The following is a 13742-nucleotide window of genomic DNA, read 5'->3' as shown; positions in this document are numbered from 1 at the left end:
CAAATGGAGCTGACACGCTACTAAATTTCACACGCATCCTCATGTCTTTAAAATTCCTGTCTCCCCATGCATTTAAAAGGTAGTTTTGTGGACTTCTTAAGTAATTATATTTCAATAACAGGCAAAAGTATGAATGCGTGGAAACTTCACAACAAAAGCACTGACTGATACATAAATTAAAAACTGATTGATGGATAAATAACTTAGATGAATCATTAAATTGGCATATGACCAGAAAAAAACCCCACAGATCAAAGACTTGTGTAGTGTCCCAGCTCAGCAGACTGGGATGGATAGGTGCCCAAATTACCAGCTAAGGAGACACAACGAAGGGGTCAGTGCTTAGGGAGCCGGAGAAGGAGCTGATACGCAGACACAGCCAGGTGCTGGTGCCGGCGAGAGGAAGCGATCGGTACCAGGGCGTACAGGAGAAATGCAGAGCTACAGAGCCAGCTGTCTGAGGACACAAATTGTCCCTCACCCCACCGCTCTCCTGGATGCTCTCCGACAGCCCGCGTCCAACCTGCTCTCTCGCTGTTGCAGAAATACCACCGCCAGTGGGGCTGACGCTACAGCCTGAGGGGACCAACCCTGAGAATGCTGCCCCACGAGAGCAGAGCTGATACTGGGGCACCAGAAAAGGACTATTTCTGGAGCAGAAGTATCGGAAGAAGGTGGCTTGTACGTGGGGAAGCTTCTGGGAACAGCAGAGAGGAGGCGGCCGTGTCCCTGCCAGCAAGCGCTGATCTCTGAGACGCCAAACCCCCCCGACGGTCCCGCGCCTCGCTCGCCTCTCAAAGCTATGCCACTGGCTAGCGCCTGCAACATCTCAAGTGGAAAAATGTAATTTTATTAAGGCTCTTCTAGCTTCACTTTCAGCATCTGCACTGCAGCAGAGCATACAAAGAAAGGTTATGAAGAATTTCTCATTATGGCCACGGGCGCAGGATTCATAACATCCCCCAGCCAGCCTCCATGTGCTCCCCTCTGTTAATAAAGCACACGCTCAGCCCACCTGCCTCCCCGGCCCCTCGCCGCGCTGCCCGCAGGTGCCCAGCGCTGGGCCACCCAGCGCATCACCCCCTCATCCTTCAAGGACGGGAAACTCCTTCTGCTTTGCCTTCTCTAAATTCTTATTTCATGGGCACCTTCGTTTGCAAACCTCCTCTTGGAGGCCCAGAGCTGTAATTAATCCGTGTCACAGGAAAGATGTAGTGTCGGTAGAATTTATGACTGGCTCTGAGCTACCGTGATGAGCAGGGGCACCTCAGCCCCTTGTGATATAAATGCCTCTGCTAATTGGATTGCGGGAGCTAATCAGAAGCTGGAGAGAGAATGAACGCGCTCAGCCTCCCCGCTGCTGGCACGGGCTGATAAAGCCGGCAGCTGCGCTTGGGGAGGAGGTGCGGGAATTGCATCCCCGCGCAGAGCCTCACCCGAGATGGCTATCGCAGGGTGCCCATGGCTGCCGCGGCGCGGGGTGGCCGCGCGGGCAGAAGGGAGGACTGCAGCCGGCCGAGGAAGGTTTCACTGCCGGCTGCGGGCAGACGTGCGCAGCGGTGCGCAGAGGGGGTGTGCAGGCGCACGCGGGTGTGCGCAGGTGGCCTGCGAGTGGTGGGAGGGTGGTGAAAAGTCCGCACGGCCCCGGCAGGCTGGCCCCGGCCAGAAGCCATCAGAAAAGCCGTGAGCATCCCGACGGCCACTCTGGGAGGCAGCACCATGCGCAGCCCTGGGCACAGGTACGGCGGTGGCACCACAACGGCCACCTGGCTTGCCCGGTGTAGCAGACACCCCCACGGCCCCTCAGCAGTCCTTAGGGTCTCCATTGCTCACCTCAAGGATTAGAAAGGGGGCTGAATACTCAACGATCCCAATACCACATCTCTCAATAGCTTTGGTACATGCCTTTCCCCAGAAAGACAGAAAACCAGAGGGACGAAGGTGGAAGAAACACGACAAGGACGTTCCTGCAGTAGGAGGAGGGCTGGCTACGCCGGGAGCAAACTGGCGAGTGTCACCTGCCAGGGGCTCCACGCACCACAGGGGCCCTCAGACGGTGGGCGGGCAGGCGGGAGATGGTTCCCCAGGATGGGGTCGGGCTGCTCTTGAGATGGAGCCAACCACAACCTTTAGAGCAGCTTCAAGCTCCGTTATCATCCCCATGTTCTGGCCAGGGTGGACCTGCTCACGGGGAGATGGGAAGGGCCCTGGCCAGAGAGCTCTGACCTGACTCTGCACCTGCACCTGCACCAACCGGGCACGCGCAGGCCCCCGCTGCAGAACGGGGGGGTTTCTGCAGTCTAGGGCTCTCCCACGTTCAAACAGCTTTTAGTCTTCTCCAAGTCCTTCTTATTGCCCTTTATTTTCCTCTCTGCCTCCCTTTCTTGCAAACACATGGATTGGAAAGTAAATCCTGAAAATGATGACTAAAAACAGTAATCCCTCCTTACAGAAATACTTTTCCACCTTCTTAAATCTTTTTGGAGGCGCAAGAGAAAATAACCCTTGTATTTATGCAAATTTAAAAGTGGCGTGTGATGATGGAAACAAAACAGTGCTGGACTGCAGCCAAGGCATGGCACTGATGGGGCCTCTCAGCTGCTCGCCTCCCGATTCTTTGGGGGAAGCAGCTGTAGAGAAATGAAAATACAGAAGCCCCCGCGCACACCCGCCGCCGCCCGCGCACGCATTCCAGCACCCGTCACCTCGGAGGCGGCAGGACGCGGGCTCTGGCCAGGCGCTGCCTGCAGCCGCTGCCCGAAGCACCCTGTCGTCCCCCACAAGCCTCCCTGTCCCGCTCTTCCCGATTCCCCTTTCAGGAATTTACAAACATTTTCCGCAGATCAATATCTGTATTGATTATTCATTGTGAGCGAGTCGTGTGTCTTTGGTGATCCAACCTGGCAGAGTGAGCAGCCAAAGGCTGCTGCAGTTACGGGGAAAAAAAAAAAGAAAAAAAAAAATCCACAGAAGGCGAGAGGGACCCAGATCTTGCTGGGTTTGCCGCTGCCAGCAACGGAGACGGATGGAGAGGAAGGAAGGAAGAAAACGGGAACGGCATGAAAAGGAATGAAGAGATGAGGGAGCTGAGGAGAGAAGGCGAGAGCAGGAAAAACAAAGTCACCGCTGGAGAACTGGTGCCGGGGCACGCCGGCAGCCTGGAGAGATTCCCAGCCTCGCGCTCGCCGTTCTGCACACAGATGCGTGGACTTATTGCTCCGGGAGCGAAAAGTGACTCACGGTTTTGGTATCTGCTACGTAAGAGCTTTGGGGGGATTCCTTGGCTGGCTGACAGAAAGGGAAGAAAGCAGCAGCAGTGAGGTAAAACGCGATCCCTTCCTCCTGCCTTCCTGGGAATACGCGTCGCCTGGGCTGGCAGGAGCAGCTCGCTGCTCGCTTATGATATGCAAAAGGAGAATAATTAAAAGCGCCAGCATCACTTGCAAAGTGAGTAAACACAAAGCCTTTCAAAACATGCTCTTCAGCTAATGAGAAGCTGTAATTTCTTATACTTAAAGGCAAAAAAGACACTGATGAGACTCAGTGGAGTGTGTGTGCATGCGCGCCTGCGTGTGTGTGCATGTGTTTGTAGATATGAGAGAATCAGTTAATTGTTGATGATGTTTAGAAAAGGGATTATGAGAAAAGACACTGAAATGATGACAGGGAACATCCTGGATCAGAGCCAAAGAAATAAAATAATCAAGGACAATCAAGCCTACAGCTCCGGAGAAAGCGCCGACTGTTCTGCCGGGGACTTGGAAGGAATTTCCCCGCGCTGCCGAGCTGCAGCTGGAATACGTGCTTGGCACCAGGAGGGAGAACTGCAAGGAGCAGTTTGCTTGGAGCATGAAACAACAGAAGAGAGAACTATGGAGCTGTGCTATAATTCAGAGGTTAAACAGCTTTGTCTGCTTATATGTCAGATGGAGACTCAGTTTTGCCCACATCTGACCTGCTCTCTGGGAATGCAACTTCCAAAAGCCTCTGAATGCAAGCAGAAGCTGACGATTCTCCACACGCCTCTCCAGAACTGCTGTGATGTTACGAAAACAAAGAAGAGGGAGCTTGAGGAATTAAGTTCTCCTGTGGCTGCAGGACCTGGTGGACCTGACCATGGGAACTGGCGCTGGAATCGATGCCTTCCTTAATTCTGGAAATCGGAACCCCCTTACTCCAGGTGGGGGGTTGCAGCTCACTGCCTCCAAGCATACAGGAAAGGTGACAGTCATCGGGAATACCAGGAGCAAGCTTTCCTTCCCACCCGGGCATCTGATTGCTGTCCCGAACGAACGGATTTTAATAAATGTTGGCTTTCTCTTGGGCTGAGGTTGGGTGGGGAGAGAGGATAGAGGGAAATTTAAACCATCTTGTGACTGTTATGTTGTAAGTGAGCTACAAAAATGCCATCTCTTTGTTTTGGATGTTAAACTCCGTCTTACTTCATTGTTGCTGAATTTTGGCACACTACACTCTGGGCTTCTCCAGCAGCAGAAACACATGGTCTATTAAAGTGGGAATCTTTGGGGACGCGGAGGCAGAGAAACGAGCCAATCATACATGGCTTTTCCACATTCCATGTTTTTCAGCATTTGCAGAAAGCTTTTCGGATGGTATGTATGTGTGCGTGCACCAGGGAGGGCGGGAGGGGGAGAGGGGGTGCGCGAGAGGGGAGCGAGCGCATGGCAGGAGCGGGCAGGGTGCTGGGGTCTGTCTGTCATGGAGGCAGCGCGCTCGGTGCTGCCAGGCAGACACCCCTTCCCCTGCGCCGGGGCTCTGCTGAGCCTGCTCAGACCTGAGCTGCATGTTAAACGCAGAGGACTAGATTAGCATACTAACCAAGTCGTGTCAACCCCCGGCAATCAGCAAATGGCCATCTCCTCGCTACAGCCGGTGCGGCAGAGCCTGCCAGACGCTTAACCGTGTCCTTTGTCAGATCGCTTTTTATGTTTGTAGTTAGCTTTTGTTTTCCAATCAGACCCTAGAAATTCATTAACAAGAATGAAAGGCAGAGATGCAAAACCCTATAATGAAAACAAATGATCTATTTAAACGGTGCTCGGGCTGAAAGGAGGGGTCTCACGGCGCTGGGACCAGAAGAGAAGAAAATCCTGCAGCCTGGAAAATGCCTGGACACAGGCATGTCCTTTCCCGTGCCAAGGCTCCAAGGAGACAGTTGCTACAAAGCCGGTGGTCTGTGTAAGGATGTTGTAGCGTTGTCTTTACAGAGCCTCAAAGAAATGCCAGCAACCGGCCAAAAAGAGAAGTCCTCATTGTTCCTGCTCTGGCTGCTGTTCATATCATAATTACTGCTACTGCTACTAGACGGGCTTTAATTAGGAAAGAAGTTTCCGTGCCCATGAACATAAACTTTTCAAATCATTTGAGTTCATTCATATTGTTCTTCCCATTCTGAAACAGCAGCGGTGGTCCTGCAGCTGAGGAGCGAGGGCAGCCCTCGAAGGGAGGGCACGCTGCAGCCCGTGCTGCAGGGGACGCGGCGCTGCCTCCGTGCCCGGGAGCTTCCGCGCGCAGCCCAGCCCGCAGCAGGGATGCGAGACCTGGTGCAGCAGGGTGCTCGGATGCCTTCAGCTCCTGTGTTATTTCTTAAACTAATTCTTTCACAAACGTTAATGTCCCCTAAACTGTCTTATGGTCGTGGAGAATAAAAAGATTTAATTCAAGCATGGCCTTTTTATCAGGATCTATCAAATAAGGGAAAATATGAAATAATCTATGTTGTATGATTTTTGTTTTTAAATGCTATGTGTAGGCTTTAACTACCACAGAGGCATAGCTTACGTATTTATCAACAAGATTTTTACCCAAGTGTGAACGTGGAGGGGAGGAGGGTGTGATCAGCCCCAAAGCTCCCTGTGTGGTTTGAGCGTGCAAGTCCGTGAGGTCACAGCGCGGGACAGCCCCGGGATGCTCCCTGCCGCCCCCAGCCAAGGGCAGCAGCCGGAACACAGCACCCCTGAAAACGGGCCGCTGTCACAGGAACTGTCTGAGCTCTGAGAGTCTGTGTAATTTATACTTTTGGGAAGCAGGAATGTTAGCAGGGAACAAGGGAAATGAGTTTCAGCCCCCTTTGTCATTTTGTCCTCCGCTCTTACTGCCTGTGTGTCTGTGAGGTATCTCCACTAATTCCAGCTGATTTACACCAGCTAAGAACCTATAGCTTAAACGTTTTAAAGATAGACACAGATTTTATCTGTTGAAGAAATTGAAGGAAATCTCTCATGCGTTTCAACACCTGCCATACGTCCATATCTTCCAGTAAGGAAAACAACCACCGAATCAGCTAATGGTTAAGGAAACCTCTCTAATTTACACATGGTAAGGACATGCTGGATCATCTTACTCGCTATAGTTTAATCTACCTTTACAATTAGATAAACAAACTGAAACCGTTAAGAGTCTTCAAAATTTATCCTAGACTACAACCAGTCCTTATCATCAAACTTCTAATTGTAAACGCTGCAAACAGTGGCGAAATGTTTGCTGCTTGCTAGGGATTCCTACCGACCACTGCTGGACTGTTTATGATGTGGGACCAGAGAGCTTTGCAGTCACTGAAGTAAAACCACATATTCACAGTAGCTTCTGAAAGAGCCTTGTGCCAGTTTAAAAAAAAAAAAAAAAAAAAAAAGTGTTTTGGGAAATCACACGAGAACTGTCTGTCATATATGCTAGCATATCACCCAGGTGACAAGCTACAAACACATTCCCCCTCTTTTTTTTTCAGTATCAAAACAAAATAGAGGAAAGCTACTAAAAATACGTTATATTCTTGTGCCGGCAGATCAAGACATACTTAAATTGAAGAACAACCTGGAAAAATATTAGTAAATAGAAAGGCTACGGCTTTGGGGGGGGGAGGGAATCTCTTATTTGGGATATTCATCAGTAATTAAGCACATTTCTTACCTGCTCAATGAACAGAACAAACTGCAGGCAGTACCTGCCAACCCCAGAAACCAACACGGATTTTCCAGCCTTTTCCTTGCTGCCAGTAAATCCTGCAGCTCAGAGCATGTGCTCCTCTGCCTGACTGCAAAATAAACCTGGCTCCCTCAAGGAGAAAGCTGCAGTGCAAATGTTATTTGCCCTCGGATATGGAAGCATGAATTTCTCTGGATGCAGCAGGTACCACGGCCACAAGCCAAACCAGCCCGGCAGAGGCGAATCCAGCCCCCAGCCACCCCGGTCCTCCTGCCGGGCGGGCGCCGCCGTGGCCCTGTGACTCTGCCCGGCCGCTGCCACAACCAGCGCTTCAACTGCAGCCGGGCCGATGCCACGGTAGCGATCCAGAGGATTGAGAGTGCAGGGCCTGATAGGAACTTCAGCGGGCTGATGTAGTGCCCTGGAAAACAAAAATATTCCTATCGAGCTTTCCCTCTGCCCAGGAATCTTTGAAGTCAGGCTCTGTTACTCCTTGTTTGTTCTAGCAGAAGGTGTTAAAAAGAAATCTCAGTGATATGGAAGGATGTGACTCGCCAGCTTCAGAAAATGAGAGCTCTGGGTGTTAGTAACAAATGCCCCTCGTACTCTGAGATATAGCGCTGGTCTTACTTTCTCCACTTTCTTCACACTAACTGAAGAGCAATTAGCCAATAAACAGGTAATTATAATAACATCCTCTAATAAAATCTGTGACAACTATAGCAGCAATATGAACAATGGCATTTTCCTCACCACACTAGGCTGAAATCAAAGCCTTCAGTTTAATGACGAAGTCTATTTCAGATCCAAAGGGAAAACCGAGACCAGCATGCAGAAGGAAGCTCCTTTTCACAAGGTACGGTAACGGAGCCGTATTCTACTGACACCACTTGGTCTTCACAGAACTAAAACTGTTGATTTTCCTTCCGGCAGCCGGTTAAGGGTTTGGGTCTCTCCTGCAGGCAAGTGAGCCTCGCAGTATCTTGCCCTTTGGTACAATAAAATGGTACCTGCTCTACCAGCTGTACACTTTTTAAAAGTTACACTTCTGCTAAACCAAAGCCAGTGTTCACGTGGCCATTTAGAAGTACTATTTTCCTCTTAATGCTTTCTCCTTGCCAAACTTTAGTCTAACTGTTCAGTGCTTGTGTAGCTCAGAAATATTTCTTAGTAACAGGAATTTGTACTACTGCGTTGTTATCCTGAAATACAGCAGTTTTGGTTAAACTGAAAGCTCATCTCAGAAGGAAAATCACAGCTTGAATATGAAAGTTTCTAACAATTACAAGAACGCTAAAAACCCGTGGATACAGTGAAAACAGATATGTACCCTGGATTCTAGCAACTATACGATTGCTGCACGTCTGTCACGCAAATAAATGAAATATAATAGTATTGTGATTATCAGTAAGAACATGGGCACAGCTACCTGCTTGCTTAGTGCTGTCTGTGCGTACCGATGTACTATAAACTAAACAGGCTTCTCTCCCATTTCCACTTGCAGTGACGTATTTCCCTACTAATCCCCCACGGCTTGCTTTCCGCCGTGTGTACTCGCCTCTTCGACAGAATTAAACCTGCAGTTTGAATTAACTGAGATGCTCAAGCCAACCATCCACAAAGTTACCTAGGCCCTTCACTGGCCACCTTTATTCGGTTCCACCCAGTACCAGTTTCTGTTTTGTTCTGCCTCACTTCTCATAGTCCGATCTTCCCGCTCTACGGCCAATCTGATGAAGCTGTGAGCTCGGGGGATTCCCTCAGCGTATTGCTGCTTTTTCTGCCACAGTCATTAACGAAAACAGTAAACGGATTGGTCCCAAAATGGATTCCATTTGTAGATGTTTTTAAAGAATCTTTAAGTATTTGTAAAGATGTTTTAAGAATCTTTAAGTATTTTTAAAGAATACTTACAATTTACGATACAACAAAATTAGTTAAGACATAATAGCATGAAAAAGGCACAATCAACCGCACGTGTTATCTCAAAAATGTTTCAAAATGTCTCCATTTCAGCCTCCTTTACCGTTCCTTCTCTTCCACCTCTCACACCTTCTGCCTGCCTGCTTTTCTGTTCTTTCTCTGTTCCATCCATCTTTCCCTCTCATTCTCAGATCAAAGCCAAGAATATTAGTTCAAGCTCAGGGAAGGTGGGATCTCAGTGTTAATACTCCTCACCCAAATCTCTGGATTCAGTTTGCAACATTCGAAGAACATCACACACCCCACACACGAAGGACACGAAGGCCTGAAAAGTTTCCTGACTAAATGGGAAAAAGTCAATGCTTTACTCAGGATCCTCTGAAATATTAAGAGCGCGAAGAGAATGAATGTCTTTGTCCATCACAGAATTTCCCAAGGTTTCCATTTAATTTATAAGTCTGATGATTCTCAAGAATTGAAGTGTGCACTTATGTTGTAAACAAAATACTTCAGATAAAAACATATGAGGAAAGCAAGAGAGAAAGCTTCCTTAAAGGATTAAAAAACCACAAGAAGTAAATACGGGAAAAAATCCAACTCCAAAGTTACACTTCTCAGTTTTTAATCTAGATAGAGGAGACTGATGAGTATTTTTTGAAGCCTACCATTAATCTTGCACCCTCAGTCAGTTTGCAGATGACACCCAGTTGGGTGGCAGTGTTGATCTGCTGGGGGGCAGGGAGGCTCTGCAGAGGGCCCTGGCCAGGCTGGGTCGATGGGCCCAGGCACGGGGTGAGGGTCAGCAAGGCTCAGGGCCGGGTCCTGCACTGGGGGCACAGCAACCCCAGGCACCGCTGCAGGCGTGGGGAGGAGCGGCTGGGAGCTGCCCGGCGGGAAAGGGCCTGGGGGTGCTGGTCGACAGCCGCTGAACATGAGCCAGCAGTGTGCCCAGGTGGCCAAGAGGGCCAACGGCATCCTGGCTTGTATCAGGAATAGCGTGGCCAGCAGGAGCAGGGAGGTGATGGTGCCCCTGTACGGGGCACTGGTGAGGCCGCCCCTCGAATGCTGTGCTCAGCGCTGGGCCCCTCACCCCAAGGCGGCCATGGAGGGGCTGGAGCGTGGCCAGAGCAGGGCAGCGAGGCTGGGGCAGGGGCTGGAGCCCAAGGCTGGGGAGGAGCGGCTGGGGGAGCTGGGGGGGCTCAGCCTGGAGAAGAGGAGGCTGAGGGGAGCCCTCATCGCTCTCTGCAACGGCCTGAAAGGAGGCTGGAGCCGGGGGGGTCGGTCTCTTCTCCCCAGGAACAAGCGATGGGACGAGAGGGAACGGCCTCAAGCTGCGCCAGGGCAGGGTTAGGTTGGATATTAGGAAAAACTTCTTCCCCAAAGGGCTGTCAGGCCCTGGCCCAGGCTGCCCAGGGCAGTGGTTGAGTCCCCATCCCTGGAGGGATTTAAAAGAGGGGGAGATGTGGTTCTTGAGGACATGGTTTAGTGGTGGCCTTGGCAGCACTGGGTTAACGGTTGGACCTGATGATCTTAAAGGTCTTTTCCAAACTAAACAATTCTATGATTCTATGACTCTTTCTATTCCTATCAATATTACACAAGGTTAGTTTGATATTACGGCGTATCCCAAATAATATAAATGACTTTATAATAAGATATACAGATATATTAAAACTAGGTACTTCACAGTGACTCAGTGAATTCTAGTTACATAAAAAATAATTCTGAATGAAATTACTACATTTGGACCATAGGTACTTTTTCAGTGCCAAATCTAATGGTGGAGAGATGAGTAGGAAGAGAAGGGATATTTTTTCCTCCGTTCAGGAAGAGGTTTTTCCTGCCAGCACATCGTTTACCATAGTTTTAGGAAACTGAATATCTAAGAATTGAAACAGACCATCTGAGTATGATTTACTTTCAACATGCAAAAGAAAACGTGTCAGGAGTCTCGTTATTTTCTCATCTTTCCTTATGCTTGTTTGACTATGACAGAAATTCAAGGGACAGTTTTCCTGCTAAGAAGCTTAAGCCAAAGACACTAATCATTTGGCCTGTTCTTTAATGACAGAAACTAACAGTTAAGACCAACATAAATAACAGAGCCCTGGTGGTTCCTCACCAGCCCGCACAGAACTAGAACCTGACAAGGTATCAGCTTGAAGACATCCAGAAAAAAAAAAAAAAAAACCTATAGATGGCCTTGTTCAAAAACACCTTTTAATTGATCTTACTGCACTGAAAATAAGATGAGCCAACATTACGGACCAGCAAGTCAGGTGCTAAGAAATACTTCATGCAGATGGCATTTATAAAAAAACCACAGAGCCATTAGAAGAAAGAGCAAGCAAACACTGCTGCTCACCAGAACGGCAGAGGAGAAATGACACAAAGAACTCTAAAATCTCTGCCTGAGAACAGCACGGTTGTATCACATGTAATCACATCTCTTTTCATCCATGTTTTTTACATTACACGTCCCAGGAGGGCTACCAACACAAAAATCACTTCTACAAGGCTTAAGAAAATTAGCTCACAGAAGATCTCCCTACCTCAGTATGGAAACGTGGAGATGATGTCGCAAGATTCAGCGCCAACGAGTGGAGTAGGGGAGATGGTTCCTATTCAGACTGGAAAAAGTTGGTACAAACTCTCCAGATCAATGCCTGCAAATGAAAGAATATGAAATATATAAGGAATCCTGAAGAATTTGGAATAATGCACCAAAAGAAACAGAAGTTTGTTTTCAGCATGGAGTTGTTCATAGTTTTGATCTGTGTTCAGCTCCAATTCAGTCACCATTCCCAACCATTCTACCTCTCCTGCAACTGAAAGCTGACCTGTAGCGTCTTTTTATGATAGGGACATGTTGCGTTCCAGACAGCTGCACCTTCCAGCTTCCTGGCTTAATATAGAAAAGACTGTATCAGCTACACTTAGGCGGCCTTGCCAATGGAAAACCTACAAGTTTATCTGTACCATGGACTGACTCGTCCATCAGCAAAGACAGAGGTTCTGTGGTCTTATTTTTCTGTTTTAACCACTGCAGCTCAGTGCTGTTGCTCACGTAACAAGCAGGGGAGCAGATGCATAAGGAAGGAAAACAAACACAATGAAGGGCTAGGAGAAACAGTTGGATTCGTGAGACACCTTCTGCTTCCCAAAGAAAAGCACCACGTTCAGCGCACAGCTTGGCATCCAGACGGATGACTGACCAGGAGGTGTGACGCAACTGCTGTCGGCACGGCCCCAGGACGGGAACCCTTCCACTCCGATGGTGGTTCTTGTTTCAGTCCCACCTCTGCAGGCATCATGAATTTATGAATAGGAATTTACAGAAGCCTAGTGAAATATGGTTTGCCTCTCCCCAATTTGTTACTGCTCTGTCTACCTTCTTCTACACTTGAATGCATTTTAACATTTTCTTTCTTGGTAAGAGTCTTGTTTGACCACTTGAATATCAGCCTCGGCCTTGGATGGCATCTGACAGGGAGAAAAAGCACACCGAAATCTAGCGTGGGCTTGAGAGAGAAATCCTGGCCAGCTGAGGGTTATATCGTTACGGGGTCGCTCTGCAGCTGAGACTGCAACTTGCCAGTCTGCAAATCCCGGTCAGGGGCAGAGCCATGATGAAAACGATGCCTCCTTCTCACCTGACTTAGGGAGCTTTAGCCCGAAAGGGAGCGGTGCATGATGACGCAACTATGGGATGCGAACGCATGCGAGACACAACAGGTGAAAGGCTACAATGGCACTGACTCAAAGCTTGGTTTAAACATAAACAACAGAAAAAGGAAGCTATTTGAAATAAAAAAAGATACTTTCAGAAAAATGGAAGTTGTTTCCAAACAATGAAAATAGAAAAGGACATAAATCTAGCAAGCTAAATGCAAAACTGTGATAAGGTAAGCCAAAACAGGTCCCGAAGAACAATTGTTACAGTTATGAGAGCTAATAAAAACTTTTCAAACACAAAAGCAGGAAACCTGTCAGTCACCTAGTGCAGCTGATGGACGATCAAGGCATAAAGGGAGGAATTAAGAAAGATAAGGACACAGCAGCAAAATTAAATTAATTCTTCGCACTGCTGTTCACTACGGAGGAGGTCAGGAAGGTTCATACGCCAGAGCAACAAATCACCAGAGGCAGACAGTGCTCCCTCAAGAGTTTTAAAGGAGCTCAAATATGAAATTGCTGAACTTTCTTTCTTCCTTTGTGTCAGAGGATTGGAAGGTGATAAATCTTAAAACAGGCTTTAGGAGCGATCGTGGGAATTACAGACCAGAAAGTCAGATTTCCAGAACAGGCAAAATGGCAGAAAACTGTCGGCCCGATCTGAATTAGCAGAGATGAGTAAACACGGCGTCTTGGGGACGAGTCTCAAAGCCAAGAGAAGAATTTATACGTGTGGATCTGAGTTATCTGACGGAGGAAACAGCCCCGCTAATATGGGAGATTTGGGCTGATATAGTGGAATCAGATTTTCTAAAAGCTTTTCTAGAACATCCCTCACTAAAGGTTCTTAAGGAAACTAAACTGTCATGGAGTAAGGAGGATTAATCTTCCTGCGAATTCCTGATAAAAAGATAGGGAAAAAAGGGTACAAACACAATGTTAGCAAGGGAGGGGAGCAGAAATTCTGCACTGCTTCAGCGTACTCATAAATAACCTGGAAAGAGGAGATAGTGAAGTGACACACAGATAATGAAGTTAACACACAGAGTTTTTCAGGAAAGTCATGTTTAAAACTAACTGAGAAGAGTTCCTGAAGAACCTCACAGAGTTCCGTGACTGGGAGATAAAATGCAAGTGCACATCCCTGGCTGAAGAGGACCCTGGTTTTAACCAGGCATTTTAAGTCTGCCTTTTTTAAA

The 13742-nt window shown here is 48.3% G+C and overlaps 1 protein-coding gene across 1 annotated transcript in view; it reads right to left on the bottom strand.

Moving 5' to 3' along the window:
- The window catches only part of ZFHX3 (zinc finger homeobox 3), a 683250-nt gene that overhangs the window by 259836 nt on the left and 409672 nt on the right, over positions 1-13742 (bottom strand). The window contains exon 5 of the mRNA XM_087738652.1: positions 11421-11534. The gene's annotated coding sequence lies outside the window, so the exon portion shown is untranslated. The remainder of the gene's footprint in view (positions 1-11420; positions 11535-13742) is intronic.

The sequence above is a fragment of the Nipponia nippon genome, unplaced genomic scaffold (genome assembly GCF_047370975.1).
Source record: "Nipponia nippon isolate SJK-2023a ecotype South Korea unplaced genomic scaffold, ASM4737097v1 scaffold_7, whole genome shotgun sequence".
NCBI lineage: Eukaryota > Metazoa > Chordata > Aves > Pelecaniformes > Threskiornithidae > Nipponia > Nipponia nippon.
The sequence above is the reverse complement of the archived record's forward strand: the minus strand, read 5'-3'. Positions and strand labels throughout refer to the sequence as shown.